The sequence below is a fragment of the Entelurus aequoreus genome, linkage group LG09 (genome assembly GCF_033978785.1).
Source record: "Entelurus aequoreus isolate RoL-2023_Sb linkage group LG09, RoL_Eaeq_v1.1, whole genome shotgun sequence".
NCBI lineage: Eukaryota > Metazoa > Chordata > Actinopteri > Syngnathiformes > Syngnathidae > Entelurus > Entelurus aequoreus.
Window position 1 is genome coordinate 72,320,712 of NC_084739.1, and position 27,801 is coordinate 72,348,512.

Sequence of the window (27,801 nt, forward strand, 5' to 3'; positions counted from 1 at the left end):
TTTGTCACGTGTGGGGCAAAAGCGTTGGTACAAAAAGTAGCATTACTGCTAATATGTAGCATCATTTGAAAAGTCACCCGCTAGAGAATGAAGATAGCTTGAAACTCTGCATGTCAACATCTCCGTTCGGTGCCACACCCACAAAATGCCGAAGCAACTATTTCCAGATCAACACCGTATGAAAAAAATAGTCAACAACAGAAGGAGATAACGTCCGCAGGAACCTACCACATAGTGAAGGACATACACTGTTTGATTTCCTATTATGCATCTCATTTTTATTTGACAGTTATTGAAATATCTTGTGTGACATCATGCACAAAAGTGCACTTTATTTGTTTTAAACTATTGTAGTGGCGTTCTGTACAAAAAGTGCACTTCAATTTAGTGTTGTTTTGATATGTCATCTTAATGACATATAGGGCTGCAACTAACAACTAATTTGATAATCGATTAATCTGTCAATTATTACTTTGATTAATCGATTAATAATCTGATAAAAGAGACAAACTACAGTTCTATCCTTTCCAGTATTTTATTGGGAAAAAAAGCATACTGGCACCATACTTATTTTGATTATTGTTTCTCAGCTGTTTGTAAATGTTGCAGTTTATAAATAAAGGTTTATAAAAAAAACAAAAAAAAGGAGCATGTGCGCATGCGCATAGCATAGATCCAACAAATCGATGACTAAATTAATCGCCAACTATTTTTATAATCGATTTTAATCGATTAATTGTTGCAGCCCTAGTGACATCATGCACAAAAGTGCACTTTATTTGTTTTAAACTATTGTAGTGGCGTTTTGTACAAAAACTGCACTTCAATTTAGTGTTGTTTTGATATGTCATCTTAGTGACATTAAGGGCTGCAACTAACAAATAATTTGGAAAATCGATTAATCTGTCGATTATTACTTCGATTAATCGATTAATATTCTGATAAAAGAGACAAACTACAGTTCTATCCTTTCCAGTATTTTATTGGGAAAAAAAGCATACTGGCACCATACTTATTTTGATTATTGTTTCTCAGCTGTTTGTAAATGTTGCAGTTTATAAATAAAGGTTTATAAAAAAAACAAAAAAAGGAGCCTCTGCGCATGCGCATAGCATAGATCCAACGAATCGATGACTAAATTAATCGCCAACTATTTTTATAATCGATTTTAATCGATTAATTGTTGCAGCCCTAGTGACATCATGCACAAAAATGCACTTTATTTGTTTTAAACTATTGTAGTGGCGTTCTGTACAAAAAGTGCACTTCAATTTAGTGTTGTTTTGATATGTCATCTTAGTGACATCAAGGGCTGCAACTAACAACTAATTTGAAAATCGATTAATCTGTCGATTATTACTTCGATTAATCGTTTATTAATCGGATAAAAGAGACCAACTACAGTTCTATCCTTTCCAGTATTTTATTGGAAAAAAACAGCATACTGGAACCATACTTATTTTGATTATTGTTTCTCAGCTGTTTGTAAATGTTGCAGTTTATAAATAAAGGTTTATAAAAAAAAAAGGAGCCTGTGCGCATGCGCATAGCATAGATCCAACGAATCGATGACTAAATTAATCGCCAACTATTTTTATAATCGATTTTAATCGATTAATTGTTGTAGCCCTATTGACATTATGCATAAAAATGCACTTTATTTGTTTTAAACTATTGTAGTGGCGTTCTGTACAAAAAGTGCACTTCAATTTAGTGTTGTTTTGATATGTCATCTTAGTGACATTAAGGGCTGCAACTAACAACTAATTTGAAAATCGATTAATCTGTCGATTATTGCTTCGATTAATCGATTAATTAATCTGATAAAAGAGACAAACTACAGTTCTATCCTTTCCAGTATTTTATTGGGAAAAAAAGCATACTGGCACCATACTTATTTTGATTATTGTTTCTCAGCTGTTTGTAAATGTTGCAGTTTATAAATAAAGGTTTATAAAAAAATTAAAAAAAAAGGAGCCTCTGCGCATGCGCATAGCATAGATCCAACAAATCGATGACTAAATTAATCGCCAACTATTTTTATAATCGATTTTAATCGATTAATTGTTGCAGCCCTAGTGACATCATGCACAAAAATGCACTTTATTTGTTTTAAACTATTGTAGTGGCGTTCTGTACAAAAAGTGCACTTCAATTTAGTGTTGTTTTGATATGTCATCTTAGTGACATCAAGGGCTGCAACCAACAACTAATTTGATAATCGATTAATCTGTTGATTATTACTTCGATTAATCGATTAATAATCGGATAAAAGAGACCAACTACAGTTCTATCCTTTCCAGTATTTTATTGAAAAAAAACAGCATACTGGCACCATACTTATTTTGATTATTGTTTCTCAGCTGTTTGTAAATGTTGCAGTTTATAAATAAAGGTTTATAAAAAAAAAAAAGGAGCCTCTGCGCATGCGCATAGCATAGATCCAACGAATCGATGACTAAATTAATCGCCAACTATTTTTATAATCGATTTTAATCGATTAATTGTTGCAGCCCTAGTGACATCATGCACAAAAATGCACTTTATTTGTTTTAAACTATTGTAGTGGCGTTCTGTACAAAAAGTGCACTTCAATTTAGTGTTGTTTTGATATGTCATCTTAGTGACATCAAGGGCTGCAACTATCAACTAATTTGATAATCGATTAATCGGTCGATTATTGCTTCGATTAATCGATTAATAATCGGATAAAAGAGACCAACTACAGTTCTATCCTTTCCAGTATTTTATTGGAAAAAAACAGCATACTGGAACCATACTTATTTTGATTATTGTTTCTCAGCTGTTTGTAAATGTTGCAGTTTATAAATAAAGGTTTATAAAATTAAAAAAAGGACCCTCTGCGCATGCGCATAGCATAGATCCAACGAATCGATGACTAAATAAATCGCCAACTATTTTTATAATCGATTTTAATTGATTAATTGTTGCAGCCCTATTGACATTATGCACAAAAATGCACTTTATTTGTTTTAAACTATTGTAGTGGCGTTCTGTACAAAAAGTGCACTTCAATTTAGTGTTGTTTTGATATGTCATCTTAGTGACATTTAGGGCTGCAACTAACAACTAATTTGAAAATCGATTAATCTGTCGATTATTGCTTAGATTAATCGATTAATAATCTGATAAAAGAGACAAACTACAGTTCTATCCTTTCCAGTATTTTATTGGGAAAAAAAGCATACTGGCACCATACTTATTTTGATTATTGTTTCTCAGCTGTTTGTAAATGTTGCAGTTTTGATATGTCATCTTAGTGACATCATGCACAAAAGTGCACTCATAGCTTGTTTTAAAATGTCTCTGACAATCTTGCACTTTCTGTTTTGGAAATGACATGAATGTTTGTGCCACTGCTTAATAACTGTTTAATAAATACACTTTTGGTCAATTGACTTAGTTGTGATTTCCCTCTCTGCGTGAAAGTTTAAAATGAGCATATATTAATGCAGTATGAAGAAGAATGTTTTAATGTAGACACATAGAATCATCATACTGCTGTGATTATATGCATCAAGTGTTCATTCAAGGTTAAAGCAAAATATGGAGATATATATCGTGTATCGTGACATGGCCTAAAAATATCGAGGTATTAAAAAAAGGCCATATCGCCCAGACCTAATTACAGTCGAGCATTGACGTGTTGATGGACGCAAAAAAGGTTAACTCCCTCTTTTTCTTCTTCTTCTCTCCTCAGGCAGTCAGCGAGTAAAGAGGAGCTTCATTGGATGTGACGCCAGTAACGAGCTAAAGGTGCGCCCCGCCATTTTTACCCCTCTGTTTCTAAACATGTTCAACCAGAAGGCCCGCGAAGTGACGTTGACGCGTCGGGCCCCCAGCCCGTTTAGCATTCCGTTAAACCTGCCTCCTCCCTCACTCGCAGCCTGAGTGAAAGCGACGACTGAAAGGAGGCCATTTTCCTTTTTGCCGCCATTCGTCCTTCACCCAAAACGAACTGGAAGGACGTGCATGCGGCGAGGACTTGTAAAAGGCGGACGTTATATGATCTTAGGTGGGAAAACAAAGAATAAAACAAGGTCCGCCCTCTGGTGACGCTGCAGCAGAGTCGCGTCTCCTTTGCCCGAGCCTGCCGGAGTCGAATAGATTAAGGGGGGAAAAAAAAAAAAGGTAGATCTAATCGATCCTGGGAGTGCTTATCACAGGCTGGCAGGCCGACGAGACGATTTCAGAGCGCGGCGCGTTCTAATCCTTCAAATGCAGGCGAGAAGAAGGGAGAATAGCGAGCGGGAAGTTTTTGAACGTCTAGAAAGCAGCCGTTCCCAAACTTCAAACCCTAAATGGATCCAGGCTGCGTTTACGGGCTAAAATGTCACAAGCTATTTTGTTGGCCATCAATCACACGCACATTTCCTTGGAAAGACGCTCGCTCATCCATAATTGCAGTCATAAATGTATACAGACTGGATTCTTCATCATGAGTCCTACTTTTATGTCGAGTGGACCGTCTCAACTGCAACATTTCATTCTACATCACACTTTAGATAAAGGGGGTCCAGACTTTTTGACTGGGGGGCCGCATTGGGCTTAAGAAATTTGGCCGGGGGCCGAAAGCCGACTGCATACAAAGTAACTACATGTACACATATACATACATACATACATACATACATATATATATATATATATATACATACATACGTATATACATATACATACACATATATACATACACATATATATATATATATATATATATATATATATATATATATATATATATATATATATATATATATATATATATATATATATATATATATATATATATATATATATATGTACATATACATACATACACATATACATATATACTACGGGTGTGGGGAAAAATCCATTCGAATCGCGATTCTCACGTCGTGCGATTCAGAATCGATTCTCATTTTCAAAAAAATCTAATTTTTTTTATTTATTCATTTTTATTTTATTTTATTTTTAATTAATCAATCCAACAAAACAATACTCAGCAATACCATAAAAATGCAATCCAATTCCAAAACCAAACCCGACCCAGCAACACTCAGAACTGCAATAGACAGAGCAATTGAGAGGAGACACAAACACGACACAGAACAAACCAAAAGTAGTGAAACAAAAATGAATATTATCAACAACAGTATCAATATTAGTTACGATTTCAACATAGCAGTGATTAAGTATAAGTATGGTGCCAGTATGCTGTTTTTTTTTTCAATAAAATACTGGAAAGGATAGAAATGTAGTTTGTCTCTTCCATCCGATTATTAATCGATTAATCGAAGTAATAATCGACAGATTAATCGATTATCAAATCAATCGTTAGTTGCAGCCCTAATACATCTATAGGTATATATATGTGTATGTATATACATATATATATATATATATATATATATATATATATATATATATATATATATATATATATATATATATATATATATATATATATATATATATATATATATATGTGTTTGTATGTATATATGTACAAAGTATACATATGTATATGTATGATTGTATGTATGTGTATATATATATATATATGTGTATATATGTGTATATATATATATGTATATACACATATATACACATACATACAAACATACATATACATACGTATACTTTGTACATATATACATACAAACATACATATATACATACATTTATACATAGAAACATACATATTTACATACATATACATACATATACTTATATACATACATACATACATATGCATGTATACATATATACATACATACATATATACATTTATACATACAAACATACATATATACATACATATACATTCACATATACATACATATATATACATATACTTATATACATACATATATACATATGCATGTATACATATATACATACATACATACATACATACATACATATATACATATACATATACATACACATACATATATACATATTTATATGAGTACATATAATAATAAAATTGATACATAATTAATAATCTAATTGGTTATTAAGAGTCCGTAAAAATTTGACTCCTACCTTGTTTATTTCAGTGACGACCTCCCTAAAGTTTTTTAGTCAATCAGAAGTATCAAGCAGCTAAAATGTGCTAAACATGGATAAGTGTGGAGAGAGTGTTTAGCAGTTTTCGGCAAAAAAGCCATTATCGGACTTCTCTACAATTTACCATTTGATTCCGTATGAAAAACTCACTGGTGTTGCTTCTCTTTCTTTTTTCTTTTTTTTTAAAAGTCCTTTCCCTCAAACGAGTCCCCTCGTACAAAACATGAAATAAAGTTCCTTGACGTTCAATATTTGTATTATCAGATCAGTTTATTTTAAGACCGTTTTTTTTCTTTTTTTTTTTTTTTTTTTACAAGCTAACGGCACAGAATGTCCCGCTGGGAATTAAAAAAAAAAAATCAAATCACATTTTTGAGTGATGGCATGAAGTCGCAAAGCTCCAAAACCTGTTTTTTATTTATTTTATTTTTTTGCTGCAGCTTTGGCGAATAAAGTAGAATGCATTCCTCTCTCTGTGTGCTCTAAAGCTGGGCCAGAGGTTTTGTATTGATGTGCGCTCTCCCGTATCTCGCTCTCCATCAGTCAGCCTGCAGCCTAATCAATACGGGTGGAGGGCATTCAAACCTACCTGGGCTGCCGCAGGACTCCTCTCTCACTAATAATCATAACAACAACACCTGCCGCTTATCACGCCTGCCAGACGCGCGTCACTGTCACATTTGTGACGCTAATGGCTGCCGGAGCTGGCCGGGGAAGTGCTCATATTTAGCGACAGGCGACAGACCGAAGGATCGCGAAAAGTCATCAAGTCCACACCTATGCTCAACTATCTGAACAAAACATGACGATTATGTCATATACAGTATATATAGGGCTGTAGAAGGATTCAATTATTTCCCACGATTAATCATATCAGTGTTTCCCATAAACTGCCAAGATACCTGTGGCGGTGGGGGCGTGTGTGTTTATGGGCGTGGCTATGGGCGTGGTCACCATGACATCATCGAGTTTTTGCATAATTTACTACAATGATATGATTTTCTCCAAAAAGGCTCAAAAAATGTAAACTTACTAATTAATAATAACAGTTTTGTTTTAAACGTCCATCCATCCATCCATTTTACAATATAACTACAACACTTTATGTACATATTTGTATACAGATTTGAACAATAAGTTATTCACTGAAATATATTTATTAATTGTGGTTCTTACAAAAAATATATCTTATAAAATATAAAAGCTAAAATGTCTCTTAAAGCTCTGCCCCTTTAATTAGTGCATACTAAATAATTTAACTTTAGCCTACTACTACAACCATATTATTTACCAGCAACATAAAGTGAAACAGAGGCAGAGGTGTCCTGCCACAGTCAGTAACAAATAAACAGAAAACAGTAGTGGTCAAATACAAATAAGGCAACAAGAGAAGTATCCTACACTTCTCTTTTGTAAAGTAAATCTGAACAGCCTATATGGGCATCTACATCAACTATATGATTTGCCTGAGAAGCTGGACAGGACAAAAAAAAAAGTTTTCATTTTATTTTATTTGTGGCGGACGTAATTCTTTCGTGGCGGGCCGCCACAAATAAATGAATGTGTGGGAAACACTGCATATTGAGTCCATAGGACAATTATAATAAATCACTTTTTTGTTTCCATCTTGAATAAGTGACCAAACTTAAGATTGCAACATTAGTTGGATTTATCTTACCAGGCCTAAAATCCTGCAATAACGATACATAATTTGGCATATAAATGACAATAGACCTATTTCAAAATGGGTTACAAGGGCTCCTAAAAAAAAATATCGATCTCACCAATGTAGTAACCGCCAAATACCGATACTATATTGGTATCGTTCCAGTCGATATTTGTATCAATGCGTCCCCTCCTTGTTTACATTCAAGAGCTCTAGCTTAGTGGTTAGCATGGCTTCTTGTGTCGTCCTACGGTGTGTAGTGCAGAATGTTTAGATATTCCTCGTCCCCTGGTCCTCCAGTGATAATGATCCTTGAAAGAAACATGGTATTTGCCGCTGTGCAGGCGAGGATTACTGTTTTAGAATATAGTGAAGAGGTTCGTTGTTTATAGCTGACACATATACATACATACATATATACGCACATACGTGCGTACGTGTATGTGTGTGTATATATATATACACACATACATACATACGTACAGTATGTGTATATATATATAATGTACATATATTCAAATGTATGTATATGATAAATGTATACATGTGTATACATATATCTACGAATATATATATATATATATATATATATATATATATATATATATATATATATATATATATATATATATATACGCATATATATATATATATATATATATATATATATATATATATATATATATATATATATATATATATATATATATATATATATATATATATATATATATATATATATATATATATATATATATATATTAGGGCTGCGAATCTTTGGGTGGCCCACGATTCGATTCAATATCGATTCTTGGGGTCACGATTCGATTCAAAATCGATTTTTTCCGATTCAACGCGATTCTCGATTCAAAAACTATATTTTCCCGATTCAAAACAATTCTCTATTCATTCAATACATAGATTTCAGCAGGATCGACCCCAGTCTGCTGACATGCAAGCAGAGTAGTAGATTTTTGTAAAAAGCTTTTATAATTGTAAAGGACAATGTTTTATCAACTGATTGCAAAAATGTAAACACACAAATGTAAATCCAAGACAACAATATGTTCTGAGTGTTGCTGGGTCGGGTTTGGTTTTGGAATTGGATTACATTGTTATGGTATTGCTGTGTATTGTTTTGTTGGATAGATTAATTTAAAAAAATAAAAAATAAAATAAAATAATAAAAATAAATCAATAAATAAATAAATAAATAAATAAATAAATAAATAAATACAATAAATAAATACAATAAAATAAATGGATAAATAAAAAAATAGATTTTTTTAAAATGAGAATCGATTCTGAATCGCACGTGAGAATCGCGATTCAAATTCGAATCGATTTTTTCCCACACCCCTAATATATATATATATATATATATATATATAAAATCTATGAATAGATATATATCGTTAGATATTCATATACATATATATATATATATATATATATATATACTGTATGTGTATATATATATATATATATATATATATATATATATATATATATATATATATATATACTGTATGTATATATATATATATATATATATATATATATATATATATATATATATATATATATATATATATATACTGTATGTATATATATATATATATATATATATATATATATATATATATATATATATATATATATATGGTAACACTTTAGTATGGGGAACATATTCACCATTAATTAGTTGCTTATTAAAGTAACAAAGACTTCATTTAGATGTATTTGGACACTAGGGGAACATAAGGGTTAGGGTTACTAATAAGCAATAATTAAAGATTATTGAGGGAAGACTCTTAGTTAATGGCTTACAGGTTGAATAATAGAGTAAGGCATTAATTAGTACTTAATAATGACAAATTAAGAGCCAATATGTTACTAATTTGCATGTTAATAAGCAAATAATTTATGGTGAATATGTATTCCCCATACTAAAGTGTTATCATATATATATATGTATATATATATATATATATATACATATATATATATATATATATATATACATATATATATATATATATATATACATATGTGTGTGTGTGTGTGTGTGTGTGTGTGTGTGTGTGTGTGTGTGTGTGTGTGTGTGTGTGTGTGTGTGTGTGTGTGTGTGTGTGTGTGTATGTATATATAATTTATTTTTAATAAAGTTTTCCACACTTACTGCCACCAACTTCTACGTTAAATCAGACGCCAGAGAGAGGGAGGAATGAACACAAATTCAGAGAAAACCAAACATTTGTTGTCGCCCCCCCCCCCCCACACACACACAACGTCTTTTGTCGCTTTGCTGTGCTAACGGGTTGTCACGGTGACAGAATAGGTCGTCCAGATGAATGCCTGCTTTTATAAGATAGATGCTGAGACAGGGGGGTCGTGAGGTTAAATGTCCAATCGGCAGACGGTGCGTTCAAGACAAGAAGAAAGCTGGTAAGTTACCACCACAGTACGCGCTGGCACGCTTTGCACATGGAGAACTTTCCATGTAAGTTAGAACTATGATGTCATGGTGTTTACATCAGTTCTCGTTGTTCAGTACCTCAATTTGAAACTCAAGTTTCTTGAAAATCACACACACGTGGAACAATTTGGACTTCCACCAACACTGATTGGAAAACAAATATGCCTCTAAAGCCAAACAAATATTTAAGTTCAGACCATTATCAGCAAATCTCTCAACACTTAATCTCAAGTCGTCACGTAAAATGGCTAATGCTAATCAGTAACATGTATATCGCATATCTAAAATTAGTTGGACACCCCTGGTCTGTATACATCAACAATATGAAAAATTTCATAAAATAAATTTTAAAAAATTCAATATTTTTTAAAATCTTTTAAGAATCGCGTATATTCTGAAAATCGTATTTATGTATTTTTTTGACACCCCGAGTGTTAACATTTAGGTCGCAACAAAAAACAACAAAAAAACAACATGAACTATCACGACTGCCATCTAGCGTCTTGGAATTGCAACTGCAACTTAATGTCATGATAGCAAATTAATGGTTGTCATCCATCCATCCATCCATTTTCTACCGCTTGTCCCTTTTGGGGTTGCTGGAGCCTATCTCAGCTGCATTCAGGCGAAAGGCGGGGTACACCCTGGACAAGTCGCCACCTCATCGCAGGGCCAACACAGATAACATTAAAAAAAAGTGAATAAAAAATGTATAAAATAAAATATTTAAAAAATATATATTATTTTTTTAATTTTTTTTTTTTAACACCCCGAGTGTTAACATTTAGGGCGCAATAAAACATTTTTTTAAAAACAACATGAACTATACACTACTGCCATCTAGCGTGGAATTGCAACTGCAACTTAATGTCATGATAGCAAATTAAGTGGTTATCATAATCAGCTCATTTTTAAATGTTGCAAAAGAAAATTACATACATTTTTTAAAATCAATTATAAATCGTTCCAAAAAGGAATCGAGGTTCCTTAAAAAAAAAAAATTTTTTTTTTTTTTTGGGACCCCCCCTACTATACGTGTTATTTCCTGGTGCGGCAAATGTACTTGGTCTGTTTTGGGTAAAACTCGACGTGTAATATTCAAAACAGAAGATTGAAAAGAGCATGCTGGGATTGCTCGGGGATGAGGAAGGCGCCTGTTCAAATATGGCTGACGGGTTAGAGCACACAGGAGTCAAAGATGTCAGATAGAAGAAGAATACACCAGCAGAGAGGAGAACAAATGTAAGCCCGGGAGGATTAACTCTTTTCTCTGCAGGGGAGGGAAAGAAGGGATTTCTGTGTGATATCCCACTCTGTTTCATATTCAGCGTGGTTCCTCTCCAGTCATGTCGGCGCTCACAACAGTTTCCACCTGCCGCGTCACACTCAGACCCCCTTCCGGCCCCCCTTTTTTGGTAATAAGATGAACGGACGCCCCGCTGGACGCCGCTTAACGGCCACTTCGCCGCTCCAACGAGGCGCAATAATTCACGCTTTTTCACGAGGAGAGTGTGAAGCCATGCTTTTTTCTATACACACACACGCACACACACACACAATTAGCATTTAGTAGCGGGGACCCCCTCGCCCGCCATATAATAGTGTCTCACTAGGATACCGTTCATTTATAGCTGCAGACATTTGAGTTCTGCCAGTGAAAACTCAATCTGCTCCTTTATTTTATGACTTAATTGACCTATTTTTGCTGGGGTGGACCGTTTATAACTGTAAAACACACGCACCCAACTCCAGAACTCCCAGATTGGGAGCTTAAAGGGGAACTGCACTATTTGGGGGGAATTTTGCCTATCGTTCACGATCATTGTCAGGTTCAAACTGATGACATATATTAAACAAGACAAGAAGCAATGAATCAAACAGACAGAATTCAATTTGGCTCAGTGAGGAGAAACGTGTACATCTGTACCCTTGTACAGTGTTCCACGCTCTGACGAAAGACTGTACGCCGCCTCTATAATTTGGACTTTCCCTAATTACATGGCAACAGCTGATTCTAAGGGAGGGGGGTCGTAAACAGCCATAAAATGTCATGTATTTGAAATTGTAATTGCATCTGATCATACCAAAAATTTAACATATATTCCAAAATAAATTGTCAAAATAAAAATAAATATCTGCTAATAATTTCAAAGCAAGCTTTCTACCACCTTGTACATTGAAAAAAAGTAATAATCAAAATGCATCGGCAATTGTGTAACAATAATGCATTGAAATGCATAAATACTGGCTGTTATAGGCTAAGTTAAGTTAAAAGCTAAAGTACCAATGATTGTCACACACACTAGGTGTGGTGAAATTTGTCCTCTGCATTTGACCCATCCCCTTGTTCACCCCCTGGGAGGTGAGGGGAACAGTGAGCAGCAGCGGTGGCCACGCCCGGGAATCATTTTTGGTGATTTAACCCCCAATTCCAACCCTTGATGCTGAGTGCCAAGCAGGGAGGTAATGGCTCCTATTTTTATAGTCTTTGGTATGACTCGGCCGGGGTTCGAACTCACGACCTACCGATCTCAGGGCGGACACTCTAACCACAAGGCCACTGAGCAGGTTAGGCGGTCCTCTGAGGGCCCTCATGTGGCCCTAAAATCATCACTTTTTTTAATGAGGAATTGTGGACTTTCGGTATCTGGAGATGAGAGTGAAAATAATGTGTGTGGATAAACCAGAGGAGACGAGGCCCCCTGGTGGCGGGGAGGACCTCTGATCAGAAACCACAGAAGTTGTTTCCTTTCGCGAATAATCAGCGTGTCTTTATGCTGAGCCAGCGGCTTTTGTTACACTCTGCAATCACACACACATCACTTACACACACACATAGACAGAAATATGTTATTTTTTCCATGTACTTTGGTTTCCTTGCGGCTGTTTGTCCTGCTCTGCGAGCCCCAAAGAATCCGAGGCATTTTATTTTTCCTTTCGGCTAAAATCATTTCCAGACGCCATCGCTTCCCTTCGAACTAATGCACCCCGTCACCCATCGTCGTCCTCGCTGACTGAGGCTGAGCTCCTTCATTTCTTCTCCAACTCATTGTCGCTTTGTCCGGTCGCCTCTCCTCTTCTAACTTCAACTACATTGAGAGAACATCTGCTCTGACCTCTCAACCTTCTCAAAAACGCCTCATCTCCCACGTAGATAAGATTAATATTCATTTTCCAGTGCTGAAGCAGTCATTTATTTGTTATTATTTGGAACCCATTGCGCAAATATGAGAACAATCAAATGAGATACAGGGCATGAGAAACGTGAGCATGAGAACATGGGAAACAAGAGCGAGAAGATGAGAAAATGTGAATACGAAAACAATAGGAACATGGGAAAACAAAAATAAGAATAGGAGAAGACGAGAATAAGAAAACGATAGGAACATGAGGGGAGGGAGGGGAGAATGAGAAAAAAATATGAACATGAAAAAGCCAAAATAGAACAAGGAAATGAACATAGAAACATGGGAAAATGACCAAAATAGCGTGAGAAAAAAAGTGATATGAACAAACGATTCGAGTATTAGAGAACGAGAATAAGAACATGAGAAAAGGAGAACAAAAACATGAGAAAATGAGAGTAAAACATGAGAAAATGAGAATAAGAACACAAGGAAATGAACATACAAACATGGGGAAATGACCAAAATTGCATGAGAATGAACATGAGAAAATAAGAACATGAGAACATCAGAAAAACAAGAATAAAAACCTGAGAAAATGATATAAACGTGAAAAAATCAAAAGATAACACAAAAAAAATTATAGGAACATGACAAAATGTGAATAAGAAGTTGATAAAACAAGAGCTAAAACATTAGAATATGAACATGATGAAATGAGCATAGGAACCAGGGGTGTGGGAAAAAATCGATTCAAATTCGAATCGCGATTCTCAGGTTGTGCGATTCAGAATCGATTCTCTTTTTTTTTTTAAACGATTTTTTATTTTTATTTATTTATTATTATTTTCATTATTATTATTATTATTTTATTTTTTTTATTTTTTTGTTAATCAATCCAACAAAACAATACACAGCAATACCATAACAATGCAATCCAATTCCAAAACCAAACCCGACCCAGCAACACTCAGAACTGCAACAAACAGAGCAATTGAGAGGAGACACAAACACGACACAGAACAAACCAAAAGTAGTGAAACAAAAATGAATATTATCAACAACAGTATCAATATTAGTTACAATTTCAACATAGCAGTGATTAAAAATCCCTCATTGACATTATCATTAGACATTTATAAAAAATAAAAAAAATGAACATCTCATAAGCTTGACAACACGCTGTGTCCAATATTTTCACAAATATAAAATAAGTCATATTTTTGGTTCATTTAATAGTTAAAACAAATGTAAATTTTTGCAATCAGTTGATAAAACATTGTCCTTTACAATTATAAAAGCTTTTTACAAAAATCTACTACTCTGCTTGCATGTCAGCAGACTGGGGTAGATCCTGCTGAAATCTATGTATTGAATGAATAGAGAATCCTTTTGAATCGGGAAGATATCGTTTTTGAATCGAGAATCGCGTTGAATCGAAAAAAATTGATTTAGAATCGAATCGTGGGACACCCAAAGATTCGCAGCCCTAATAGGAACATCAGAAAACGTGAGAATGTGATAAAATGAGAAAAAGAACATGAGAAAACGAGAATTAGAACATAAGAAAACAAAAACAACAGCATGAGTAAACGAGAGCAAAATAATGACAATAAAAATATAGAACAGAAACATCAACCAACCAATCAAAAAATATTTATATAGCCCTTAATCGCAAATGTCTCAAAGGGCCAATTATAAAATGAGAATAGGAACATGAGAAAATGACCAAAATAGCATGAGAAAAAGTGATATGAACAAACGATTAAATTGTGACAAAATGACAAAAAGAACACGAGAAACAAAGATTTGAATATAAGAGAACAGAACATGAGAAAATTTGAGTAAAATCATGACAGTAAAACATGATAAAATGAGGATAAGAACACAAGGAAATTAACATAAAAACATGGGAAAATGACCAAAATAGCATGAGAAAAAAAAGTGATATGAATAAACGATTAAATTGTGACAAAATGAGAAAAACAACACGAGAAACAAAGATTTGAATATAAGAGAACAACAAAATGAGAGTAAAATCATGAGAATAAAACATGATAAAATGAGAATAAGAACACAAGGAAATGAACATAGAAACATGGGAAAATGACCAAAACAGCATGAGAAAAAAAGTGATATGAACAAACGATTAAATTGTGACTAAATGAGAAAAGCAACACGATAAACAAAGATTTGAATATAAGAGAACGAGAACAAGAACATGAGAAAATGAGAGTAAAATCATGAGAATAAAACATGATAAAATGAGGATAAGAACACAAGGAAATTAGCGTAGGAACATGAGAATATGCCCAAAACAGTGTGAGGAAAAAAATAGTGAGAAAATGATCAAAGCGTGAGAAAACCAGCAAAGGAACATGATAACAATGAGAATAAGAACATGTGAATACAAGAATATGGGACAATGTGAATATAAGAACAAAAACAAATAAATCATAGGAACTACAGATGTCCGATAATGGCTTTTTTGCCGCTATCCGAATATTCCGATATTGTCCAACTCTTAATTACCGATTCCGATATCAATTGATACCGATATATACAGTCGTGGAATTAACACATTATTATGCCTAATTTTGTTGTGATGCCCCGCTGGATGCATTAAACAATGTAACAAGGTTTTCCAAAATAAATCAACTCAAGTTATGGGGGAAAAAAAATGCCAACATGGCACTGCCATATTTATTATTGAAGTCACAAAGGGCATTATTTTTTTTAACATGCCTCAAAACAGCAGCTTGGAATTTGGGACATGCATGAGGAGGTTGAGGTGGTTGGGGTGTATATTGTAGCGTCCCGGAAGAGTTAGTGCTGCAAGGGGTTCTGGGTATTTGTTCTGTTGTGTTTATGTTGTGTTACTGTGCGGATGTTCTCCCGAAGGGTGTTTGTCATTCTTGTTTGGTGTGGGTTCACAGTGTGGCGCATGTTTGTAACAGTGTTAAAGTTGTTTACAGGGCCACCCTCAGTGTGACCTGCATGGCTGTTGACCAAGTATGCCTTGCATGTGACTGGGCCGGCACGCAAAGGCAGTGCATTTAAGGTTTATTGGTACTTCTCCCTACGTCCGTGTACACAGCGGCGTTTTAAAGAGTCATCAATTTTACTTTTTGAAACCGATACCGATAATTTTGAAACAGATACTGATCATTTCCGATATTACATTTTAAAGCATTTATCGGCCGATAATATCGGCACTCCAATATTATCGGACATCCCTAATAGAAACACATAGAAAAACTCAACTCAGGGCACAAGAACACTTGAATGACGTGAGATCAATTGAATACGAGAAGAAGAAGTGAGAGTGAGAACATGAGAAAGAGTGTGACATGAGACCATGTAGGAAGAAGAAGATGTGAAGAGGAGTCCTCATGTTGACACACGACCTTTGATCCATCCTCCACAAGTGGATTATTGTGTCTGTGGGACACATTCACCTCCATGCTGATGTTGCACTTCGTGTGTCCTCCCGCAGCTTGAATGGCGCCGTCTTAATTAGGCGCCAGCGTGGTTAAAGCGGACGTGGTCAGCGGCAAGAAGGGCAAAATACTAGCAGGCGTGCTGGAAGAGTCCGCCTTTCATTCCGCACGCATTGTTTGCCTCGACGCATCTCATCAGGCGTCGACACAATGACACACCACACAACAATCAATGTGTTACAGTCCTCATTCTCATGTTTCACCACCAAACTTTTCCTAATGCTCCCATTAACTCCAAGTCATTGTTCCAGTTGCTAAATACCGTAATCCTTTAGCGCAAACTGCAAGTCATCAGGACACCAATGAGATCATGAGAAAACAATGAGAGTTAATTAGTTTTCTAATTTAGGGAACATTCATTACAACTTTTGGGAGTGTGGCTTACAGACGGCACTCCTTTTATAACCACAAACACAACTAACACCTGGCAACTCTAAAACGCGACAACATGAGAAAAGAAACACGAGACAATGAGAATTGAACAGCGTGAGGGGAAAAGGAAAACATACACAAATTGAGAACTGCAGTATAGAGAGACATGAGGAATTTAGACTATTCAAAGACATTGTTCTCATGTTCTAGGAACAAGAAAATGTGAGAATATTAGAACAAGAGAAAAATAAACACATGTAATTATGAGGACAATCAAATTACATATGGAACATGAGATAAGCGAGCATGAGGAAACAAGAATTTGAACGCGAAAATTAAGAATAAGAAAACGATGAGAACATGAGAAAAGAGCGAATGAAATAAGAACACACGGAAATGAGCCCAGGAACATGGGAAAATGACCAAAATAGCATGAGAAAAAAGATGATATGAGAAAACTGAGACTTAGACTTCCTTGTTATTGTCATTCAAATTTGAACTTTACAGCACAGATAAGAACGAAATTTCAAACGAAAACGATGTGGGAAAAACTAGTTTAGAAAACGAGAACACGAACATGAGAAAACAAAAACAACGAAAATCATGAGAAGACGAGAATTAAAAACATGAGAAAATGATAGGAACATGAAAAACGAGAGTAAAAAAAACCAGAATAAGAGCACAAGAAAATAAGCATTGAAATATGAGAAAATTAACGTGAGAAAATGAGACTACGGACATACGGAAATGAAAATGAGAAAATGAGACAACAAACACAAGGAAATGGGCATGGGAAGATGAGAATATGACCAAAATGGCATGAGAAAAAATATATGAGAAAACGAAAATGATGTGGGGAAAAACTAGTTTAGGAACATGTGAAAACGAGAACACGAACTAAACACAAACTAAAAAACAATAACAACAGCATGAGAAAATCCGAAAATCATGAGAAGACGAGAATTAAAAACATGAGAAAATGATAGGAACATTCAAAACGAGAGTAAAAAAACAGAATAAGAACACAAGAAAATGAGCATTGAAATATGAGAAAATGAACATGACAAAATGAGACTACAAACATAAGGAAATTAACGTGAGAAAATGAGACTACAAACACAAGGAAATGGGCATAGGAAGATGAGAATATGACCAAAATGTCATGAGAAAAAAGATGATATGAGAAAACGAAAATGATGTGGGGAAAAACTAGTTCAGGAACATGTGAAAACCAGAACACGAACATGGGAAAACAAGAACAACAACATGAGAAAATCCGAAAAAACATGAGAAGACGAAAATTAAAAACATGAGAAAATGATAGGAACATGAAAAACAAGAGTAAAAAACAGAATAAGAACACAAGAAAATGAGCATGGAAATATGAGAAAATGAACAGGAGAAAATGAGATTACAAACCTGAGACTGTGAGAATATAAACAATAAACATGAGAAAATGAGACTACGAACATAAGGAAATTAACGTGAGAAAATGAGACTACGAACATAAGGAACTTAAAATGAGAAAATGAGACCACAAACACAAAGAAATGGGTATAGGAAGATGAGAATATGACCAAAATGGCATGAGAAAAAAGAGATGAGAAAATGAAAATTATGTGGGGAAAAACTAGTTTAGGAACATGTGAAAACGAGAACGCAAACACGAGAAAACAAGAACAACAACATGAGAAAATCCGAAAATCATGAGAAGACGAGAATTAAAAACATGACAAAATGATAGGAACATGAAAAACGAGAGTAAAAAAACTGAGTAAGAACACAAGAAAATGAGCATTGAAATATGAGAAAATGAACATGAGCAAGTGAGATTACAAACTTGAGAATGTGAGAAAATGAACATGAGAAAATGAGACTACGAACATAAGGAAATTAACATGAGAAAATGAGACTACGAACATACGGAACTGAAAATGAGAAAATGAGACCACAAACACAAAGAAATTGGTATAGGAAGATGAGAATATGACCAAAATGGCATGAGAAAAAAGATATGAGAAAACGAAAATGATGTGGGGAAAAAGTAGTTTAGGAACATGTGAAAACGAGAACGCAAACACGAGAAAACAAGAACAACAACATGAGAAAATCCGAAAATCTTGAGAAGACGAGAATTAAAAACATGACAAAATGATAGGTACATGAACAACGAGAGTAAAAAAACAGAATAGGAACACAAGCAAATGAGCATTGAAATATGAGAAAATGAACTTGAGCAAATGAGATTACAAACTTGAGAATGTGAGAAAATGAACATGAGAAAATGAGACTACGAACATAAGGAAATTAGCGTGAGAAAATGAGACTACGAACATACGGAAATGAAAATGAGAAAATGAGACTACAAACACAAGGAAATAGGCATAGGAAGATGAGAATATGACCAAAACGTCATGAGAAAAAAGATGTTATGAGAAAACGAAAAGGATCTGGGGAAAAACTAGTTCAGGAACATGTGAAAACCAGAACACGAACATGGGAAAACAAGAACAACAACATGAGAAAATCCGAAAATCATGAGAAGACGAGAATTAAAAACATGAGAAAATGATAGGAACATGAACAACGAGAGTAAAAAAACAGAATAAGAACACAAGAAAATGAGCATTGAAATATGAGAAAATGAACATGAGCAAGTGAGATTACAAACTTGAGAATGTGAGAAAATGAACATGAGAAAATGAGACTACGAACATAAGGAAATTAACATGAGAAAATGAGACTACGAACATACGGAACTGAAAATGAGAAAATGAGACCACAAACACAAAGAAATTGGTATAGAAAGATGAGAATATGACCAAAATGGCATGAGAAAAAAGATATGAGAAAACGAAAATGATGTGGGGAAAAAGTAGTTTAGGAACATGTGAAAACGAGAACGCAAACACGAGAAAACAAGAACAACAACATGAGAAAATCCGAAAATCTTGAGAAGACGAGAATTAAAAACATGACAAAATGATAGGTACATGAACAACGAGAGTAAAAAAACAGAATAAGAACACAAGAAAATGAGCATTGAAATATGAGAAAATGAACTTGAGCAAATGAGATTACAAACTTGAGAATGTGAGAAAATGAACATGAGAAAATGAGACTACGAACATAAGGAAATTAGCGTGAGAAAATGAGACTACGAACATACGGAAATGAAAATGAGAAAATGAGACTACAAACACAAGGAAATGGGCATAGGAAGATGAGAATATGACCAAAACGTCATGAGAAAAAAGATGATATGAGAAAACGAAAAGGATCTGGGGAAAAACTAGTTCAGGAACATGTGAAAACGAGAACACGAACATGGGAAAACAAGAACAACAACATGAGAAAATCCTAAAATCATGAGAAGACGAGAATTAAAAACATGACAAAATGATGGGAACATGAACAACGAGAGCAAAAAAAACAGAATAAGAACACAAGAAAATGAGCATTGGAATATGAGAAAATGAACATGAGCAAGTGAGATTACAAACTTGAGAATGTGAGAAAATGAACATGAGAAAATGAGACTACGAACATAAGGAAATTAACGTGAGAAAATGACACTGCGAACATACGGAAATGAAAATGAGAAAATGAGACTACAAACACAAGGAAATGGGCATAGGAAGATGAGAATATGACCAAAATGGCATGAGAAAATGAAAAGAATGTGAGAAAAAGAGCATAGGGACATGACAAAAATTACAATGAGAACGCATGGACATCTGAATACAATGTGAATATAAGAACAAACAGAATTTAATCATTGGAACATGAGAAAATGTGACTACAAGAAAATGAGAAAAAAAACCTCAAATCAGAGCACAAAGAAAATTTGAATGACATGAGACAAGCTGAATATGAGAACAAGAAATGAAGTGATATTAGAAAGTGAGAACATGAGTTGATATAAGAACATGGGAACATGAGAAGAAAAACATCATGAAATCAGGTTTGAATGAGAAGACAAGGACATGAGAAATGATGAGGTGTCAGAAGGTGAATAGAAAGTGTTTCAAGGACAGCAGATGTTAACAGTGACTATCACGGAGTCTAAACATGAGAACAGCATGAGAACATGAGAAAGAGAATGGAGTCAAAAAGAGAGAAGTTGGTGGAACATCTTTCTGGTTCTAAATAATACGCTCGCTCTTAAATAGACTCATCATGGACTTATCATTCATATCACGTATATTCTTATTATATCATCTGTATCACACATATCATTCTTATCATTTATTTCACTCATCATTTTTATCATTGATAACTGTGTGTCATTGTGTGTCTGTCTGCCTGTCTCTGTGTGTCATTGTGTGTCTTCTTTAGCCGAGTGGATTTCCACCGCAAGGGGAAAATCTCGTTATTAAACCTCGCATGACCTCGTTTTTGTCGTCCTGCAACGAGCACAGGAGGCAAAGAATCTGGCATCTGGTCGGAACAGAGCGGACCTCAAAACTCACTCTGACTTTGTTTGAATTATCTGACAGTGTAAATGCTGCACCTCTGCCGCCATCTTGTGGACATTGTGAGTAACTCAGGTTAATGACCATGAATTGCACTTGAAGTGTATACAGCAGACCTAATCCACACAACCTTCCCTAGTCATGGCGCAAATAAACTAGCACAAAAAGTCAACACACATGGTCACACATGACAACCTGCTCACTCAACTTTGTGGATATTAAAGAAAATGTCCAAGCCCCTCACATAATTTAACACGACTCATATTTAAATCCACTGCAATGCATGATGGGGAAAAAAATGCTAAACACTCCATAGCCAGTCTACTGACAGATAAGTTAGAACTGTATGCTGCTTTATATTAGAAATGGCAACAGCGGAGAATGAATTCCCCACAACAAGAAGATAAAGAAGAAGAAGGAACGCATTGACGACAATCGCGGACGCACAAATTTTCAGGGCTTATGCAGATCCCAAATACACAGCAGCAGGTACCAATAGGTAAGAAAAGTTGCATACTATTGCGAAACGAAACGCCGGATATGTCTCCTAATAAGTGCCATTTTGGGGTCCTTACACACACACCATAATAATACTGTATGTTGAAGCACAGTACGTCTGACTATGGTAGCTGTAATACTCTGATAATCCATCAAGCGTAGCTTACCTAAATCGTACTACTCGATTTCTGCGTGTGATGTTCTATATTCTCAACGAAACATCGAAGTTTGGGCGTTGCTTGCCAACGGGGACTTGCCTGCAGTCCACACGCATATCTTGTGTGACTGCCATCTACTGGTCGCAATTGTCATTACACCATGTAACAAATAAAATTGCTTCGAGGTCGGTAAGCACAACTAGGAATAATACGTAGATTAGGTGCAATGTCGATTTTTGAGAAAATGAAAGGATTTTAAGCGCGCATTTTAGTCTGAAAAATATGAGAACAATAAAACAAGCATCTGCTCTTTTTTGAAATCCTTTTAAAACTGATTATTTTTATATTTTGGTTAATTTCCATTTTGTAAAAAAGTGTAATAATGCTGTCTGTCGATGTCAACACTTGTGAATTTGGACTCATTTATTAAATTATACATATATATATATATATATGTATAGTTTATACATATATATATATACTTCCGCTTATCCGATGTCCGCTTATCGCGACCTCGGATAAGCGGAAGAAGATGGATGGATGGATGGATATATACAGTATATACACACACACACACATATATATATATATATATATATATATATATATATATATATATATATATATATATATATATATATATATATATATATATATATATATATATATATATATATATATATATATATATATATACACATACAGTATATATAATAATAATAATAATAACTGGGATTTATATAGCGCTTTTCTAAGTACCCAAAGTCGCTTTACATGTTAAAAACCCATCATTCATTCACACCTAGTGGTGGTAAGCTACTTTCGTAGCCACAGCTGCCCTGGGGTAGACTGACGGAAGCGTGGCTGCCAATTTGCGCCTACGGCCCCTCCGACCACCACCTATCATTCATTCAACATTCATTCACCGGTGTGAGCGGCACCGGGGGCAAGGGTGAAGTGTCCTGCCCAAGGACACAACGGCATGGTAAGAGGCGGGGAGCGAACCTGCAACCCTCAGGTTTCTGACACGGGCGCTCTACCCACTACGCCATGACGCCCCTATATATATATATATATATATATATATATACACATACAGTATATATATACACATACAGTACATATATACATACATACACATACATACACATACATATTTGCATACAGTATGTATATGTATACATACAGTATGTATATGTATACATACAGTATGTATATGTATACATACAGTATGTATATGTATATATATATATATATATATATATATATATATATATATATATATATATATATATATACATACAGTACAAATATACATATATATTCACATACATATATACATACAGTATGTATATGTGTATATACATATATACATACAGTATGTATATGTGTGTATATATATATATATATATATATATATATATATATATATATATATATATATATATATATATATATATATATATATATATATATATATATATATATATATATATGTATATACACACATACATATAGTGTATTCACATATATACATATACATACACACATATGTATACATATACATACACATATATACATATACATACAGTACATATACACATATACATATACACATACATACATATACTTTTTACTAATAATATTTTACTACATAATATTTCGGCCTGTTCGTGTGACAAAGATTAAAATTATTTCAGGGATACAAAACTTCAAGAAGCAGTTTGTTTATTCCCATTTGTGTTTACCTTTACAAAAGATGTCGCTGTTTGTTTTTGTTTACTTATTGTTTAAATTAACACGCTTCATGCCTTTAGACAAAGTCACGCGTTGAAGTCTGTAGTAGTATTTTTCCAAATGTTGACACCAATATGTCACTTTTACTGCAGATGAATATCGGTTATCCACCTCCTGAAAAAAAAAAAAACAATTCTGCACAGCTATTTATATATTTACAGGATGGTGACTTTTTAATTCATCAGATGGCACTATTAGGAAAGAGTTAACAGTGTCAATACAGCTAGTGAGTGTGCCAAACATTCAATGAGGTGTAATTTCGCCATTTCCCTGGCAAATGATGTTTGTGGTCCAAAGCAGCAGTCCCTGAACGGCGTGGCGTCTTCTCGCTTTAATATCTGATGTTTTCTCGGATTCATTCTTTGTTTAATACTGGTAAATGTGAGTCATGTGATCAGATGTGGAAGCTCCGCACGGGAGCAGAAGGCCAATAAGTTCATGAAATTGACAGAGAAACCACGCATCTGTCCAACAAGCAGTAGACAAGGAGCCCAACTTTTAATTCCTCTAATGTGTTTAGCGCGTGTGTGCACTGTTGGGACCCAGACCGGCACATGTGGTGTCGGTTAGCGAGGGCGCGCCCCCGCCGCTGTGACCTCTGGACCCCCACCCAGCAGGCCTGAGCAGCCTAATGTTAGCCAATGAATCACAGACGTCTCGGCCGGCTCGTGACTCCGGCACGGGCCCGGGGGACTCACACGCACACACACTCACACACATTGTTCTAATGCCACTCTTGAATCATGCATTCAGACGCAGGAAGTGGGAGGGTCAAAAGGCCTGACTCACCCTCGGGAGTCGTTATCGCCGCACAGCTCACTCACACGTTTGCTCCAGTCTAGAGGGACAAAAAAGAAATATGTTTTGAGTAAAAAAAGCCACATGTTGGTCTAGCCATGAAAAAAAATCTATTAACGATGTTTCATATTAGAGGAGGTGCCACTCGGACGCCATCGTTAAATATTTGTCAGAGTGACACAGCGCTTCAGAATAACAGATGAGCGGTCAAACCAAATTGCCAATTTATTTTGGACGTGCCTCGTGTGAACACAGTAAATTAGGCTGACACTTAATTGTCCACACTTTGACAGGCTGGGAGGACATTCTTCACCATTAAAAAGAAGTTCAACAAAGTTCCAAAAGGGGCTTAGACACAAAGTATCTTTGACTATAAATTATTTTATGGTTATCTGCAGTGTTAGGCTCACTAGAATTTGTGTTTTTTAGGCTCTTCTGACCTCATGATTATGTCTTAGTATTTGGTTTGACACAAATATGGAGATAATTGTCTTTATTTTGCAAACCATCCATTTTCTACCACTTGTCCAAACAAAATGCAAACAAAGGAAATGAGTTTTAAATAATAAAAAAACATATTCACAGACAAAAAAAAAATTGGTTAGAAAACATTTATTGGGTAGCAAACCTGTTTTGGGTTGTAATTTTTATTTATTTAAATTGTTGGAACCAAAAAAAAACATTAAAAAAAAACATACAGAACAAAAGAATGAAAATTTGGAACCAAAGATAAATTATTTGTAACCTTCCAGAAAGCAATTGAAACCAAGGGAAATTATTTCTAGAAAAAAATATATATTTGCAACATAAAACTTTTTTTTTAAGCAAAATAAAATTATTTGTCAATTTAAAAAAAAAAAAACATTTAGCAAAATAAAACTATTTGTAACAAAAAATAGAAAAAATATTTAACAAAACAATTCGTAACCAAAAATGATTCGCAACAAAACACAACAAAACTGCAACTCAAAAACATTTGTAATCCAAAAAAGATTTGTAAACAAAAAACAATATACAACAAAAAAGATTTACCAAAAAAAAGCATTTGTAACCCAAAAAAAATATTTGTGACCAAAGAAAAGTTATTTGGAACTATAAAAAAGTCGATTTGTAAGCAAGAAAAGTGGTTTGCACCTAATAGAATTTTTGTTTGCAACTTAAAAAAAAACAAAAAACTTGTAACCAACCCGATTTGTAACCAAAAAAGTAATTGAAACCTCCAAAAAAAAACTATTTACAACAGAAAACATTTTACAAAAGACAAACGATTTGAAACCATAAAAAAATGGTGACCAAAGAAAAACGATTTGTGACTACAAAAAACGATTTGTAAGAAAGAAAATTGGGTTGCATCTAAAGCAAAAAATGTTTCAACTTTAAAAAAAAATTGTAACCCAAAAAATACTATTTTTAACAAAAAATAATGTACAAGAAAAAAAGATTTTACAAAAACGATTTCTAAGATAGGCTCCAGCGCCCCCCGCGACCCCGAAGGGAATAAGCGGTAGAAAATGGATGGATGGATGGATTTCTAACAAACAAAAAATATTTTTAACAAAAACGATTTGCAACTAAAGAAAAAAAAGATTTGTAAACAAAAAAAAATACAACAAAAAGATTTGTGACCCAAAAATATTTCAACCTAAAAAAAAAAAAATTGTAACAAAAAAAAAACTATTTAGAACAAAAAAGATTAAACAAAAAAAAAACGGTTAGTAACCAGAATTTTTTTTTTAAACAATAAAAAAATATATATTAATTTTGCAACTAAAATGTTTTTTGTTTGAAAATATTTGAAATATTTTTTTTGTTTGCAAATGTTTTGTTTTGTTGGATAAAAAGCTACATACACAAAAAGAACTATATAAAATCTGTCCTCACATAATACTGCATACAGCACAGAGATATATGCGCATGATTATGTACAACAAAGTAAATCTCTCTGTAATTCCTAATAAAATCTTAATCAATGTCGTGGCTTTTTCTTAATGAATGCGAGAAAAATAGAGTTCAGTCGAAGATAAATGAGTGCATTCATGAATTCATTACACCATCAAGCATGTTGTGATAATTTATTCTCTTTTATAGTAGCTTTCTTCCAAGGTGATACAATATTCCTAATGAGCCTCATTTAAACACCGCCTGCCTACTATTACTACTCTGTGATAATGGAACCTTGTCTTTGAGGCAACTTGGAAACATATTTCCTTATTCACAGTTCAAACGAAAATAGACCAAATATGGGGATTGTTCTCCTTTCAGGGTTTTTGTCGCTGGCAAAGCAGACAAGTGCCATCAATCAAGTGCGCGGGATAATTAGCCACTTGATGAGGCCGTGTGGGATTAACTGTCAGCTTCCTGCTTGGCTGGTCATGTGACCAAACGGCAGCCAATCAACACCCGGAGGGGGGCAGCTGGCGCGTTATTGAACATTAGGCACACATATGGACGCACCAAAGACGGCAAAGAAGACGTTTGAACTTACGTCACAATCCACCGTTGCATGAAATGACACTCCACCAGTCCCCTTTTTCCAAATAAATTCAGCCTTCTAGCTTGTTTTCGAGTAAATGTTTAAAAAGCAACAACAGCAATGTCGTGGACTGCTACTTCCGTGTTCACTTCTGGGTTGTCACGTGACCACCTGCTAATAATGGCTCTGATTGGCCAACACAGCCCATTGTAGCGCCCACTAGTGTCTACAAGGAGATTTACAACACATGAACTCCCCAGCGTTGTTTTTAACCAATTTTGTTATACTATAGTTACATTTTTTGGGTGAAAAAAAACCATGAAATCCAAATTAACTTGTTAAATGCAACAACTTTATTCCAATGTACTTGTATTACATGTTC

General features: G+C 34.4%; 1 protein-coding gene and 1 long non-coding RNA gene across 3 annotated transcripts in view; one reads left to right on the forward strand and one right to left on the reverse strand.

Annotated features, from left to right (window-relative positions):
• LOC133657683 (uncharacterized) overlaps positions 1-27,634 on the reverse strand; it is a 185,800-nt gene extending 158,166 nt beyond the window's left edge. For both annotated transcript variants that reach the window (XR_009827334.1, XR_009827333.1), the window contains exons 1-2: positions 27,432-27,634; positions 24,938-24,986 (exon numbers count right to left, since the gene is read on the reverse strand). This is a non-coding gene — a long non-coding RNA (uncharacterized LOC133657683). The remainder of the gene's footprint in view (positions 1-24,937; positions 24,987-27,431) is intronic.
• Positions 1-27,801, forward strand: part of cdh11 (cadherin 11, type 2, OB-cadherin (osteoblast)) — a 242,862-nt gene that overhangs the window by 149,414 nt on the left and 65,647 nt on the right. Inside the window, exon 2 of the mRNA XM_062059301.1 lies at positions 3,722-3,777. The gene's annotated coding sequence lies outside the window, so the exon portion shown is untranslated. The remainder of the gene's footprint in view (positions 1-3,721; positions 3,778-27,801) is intronic.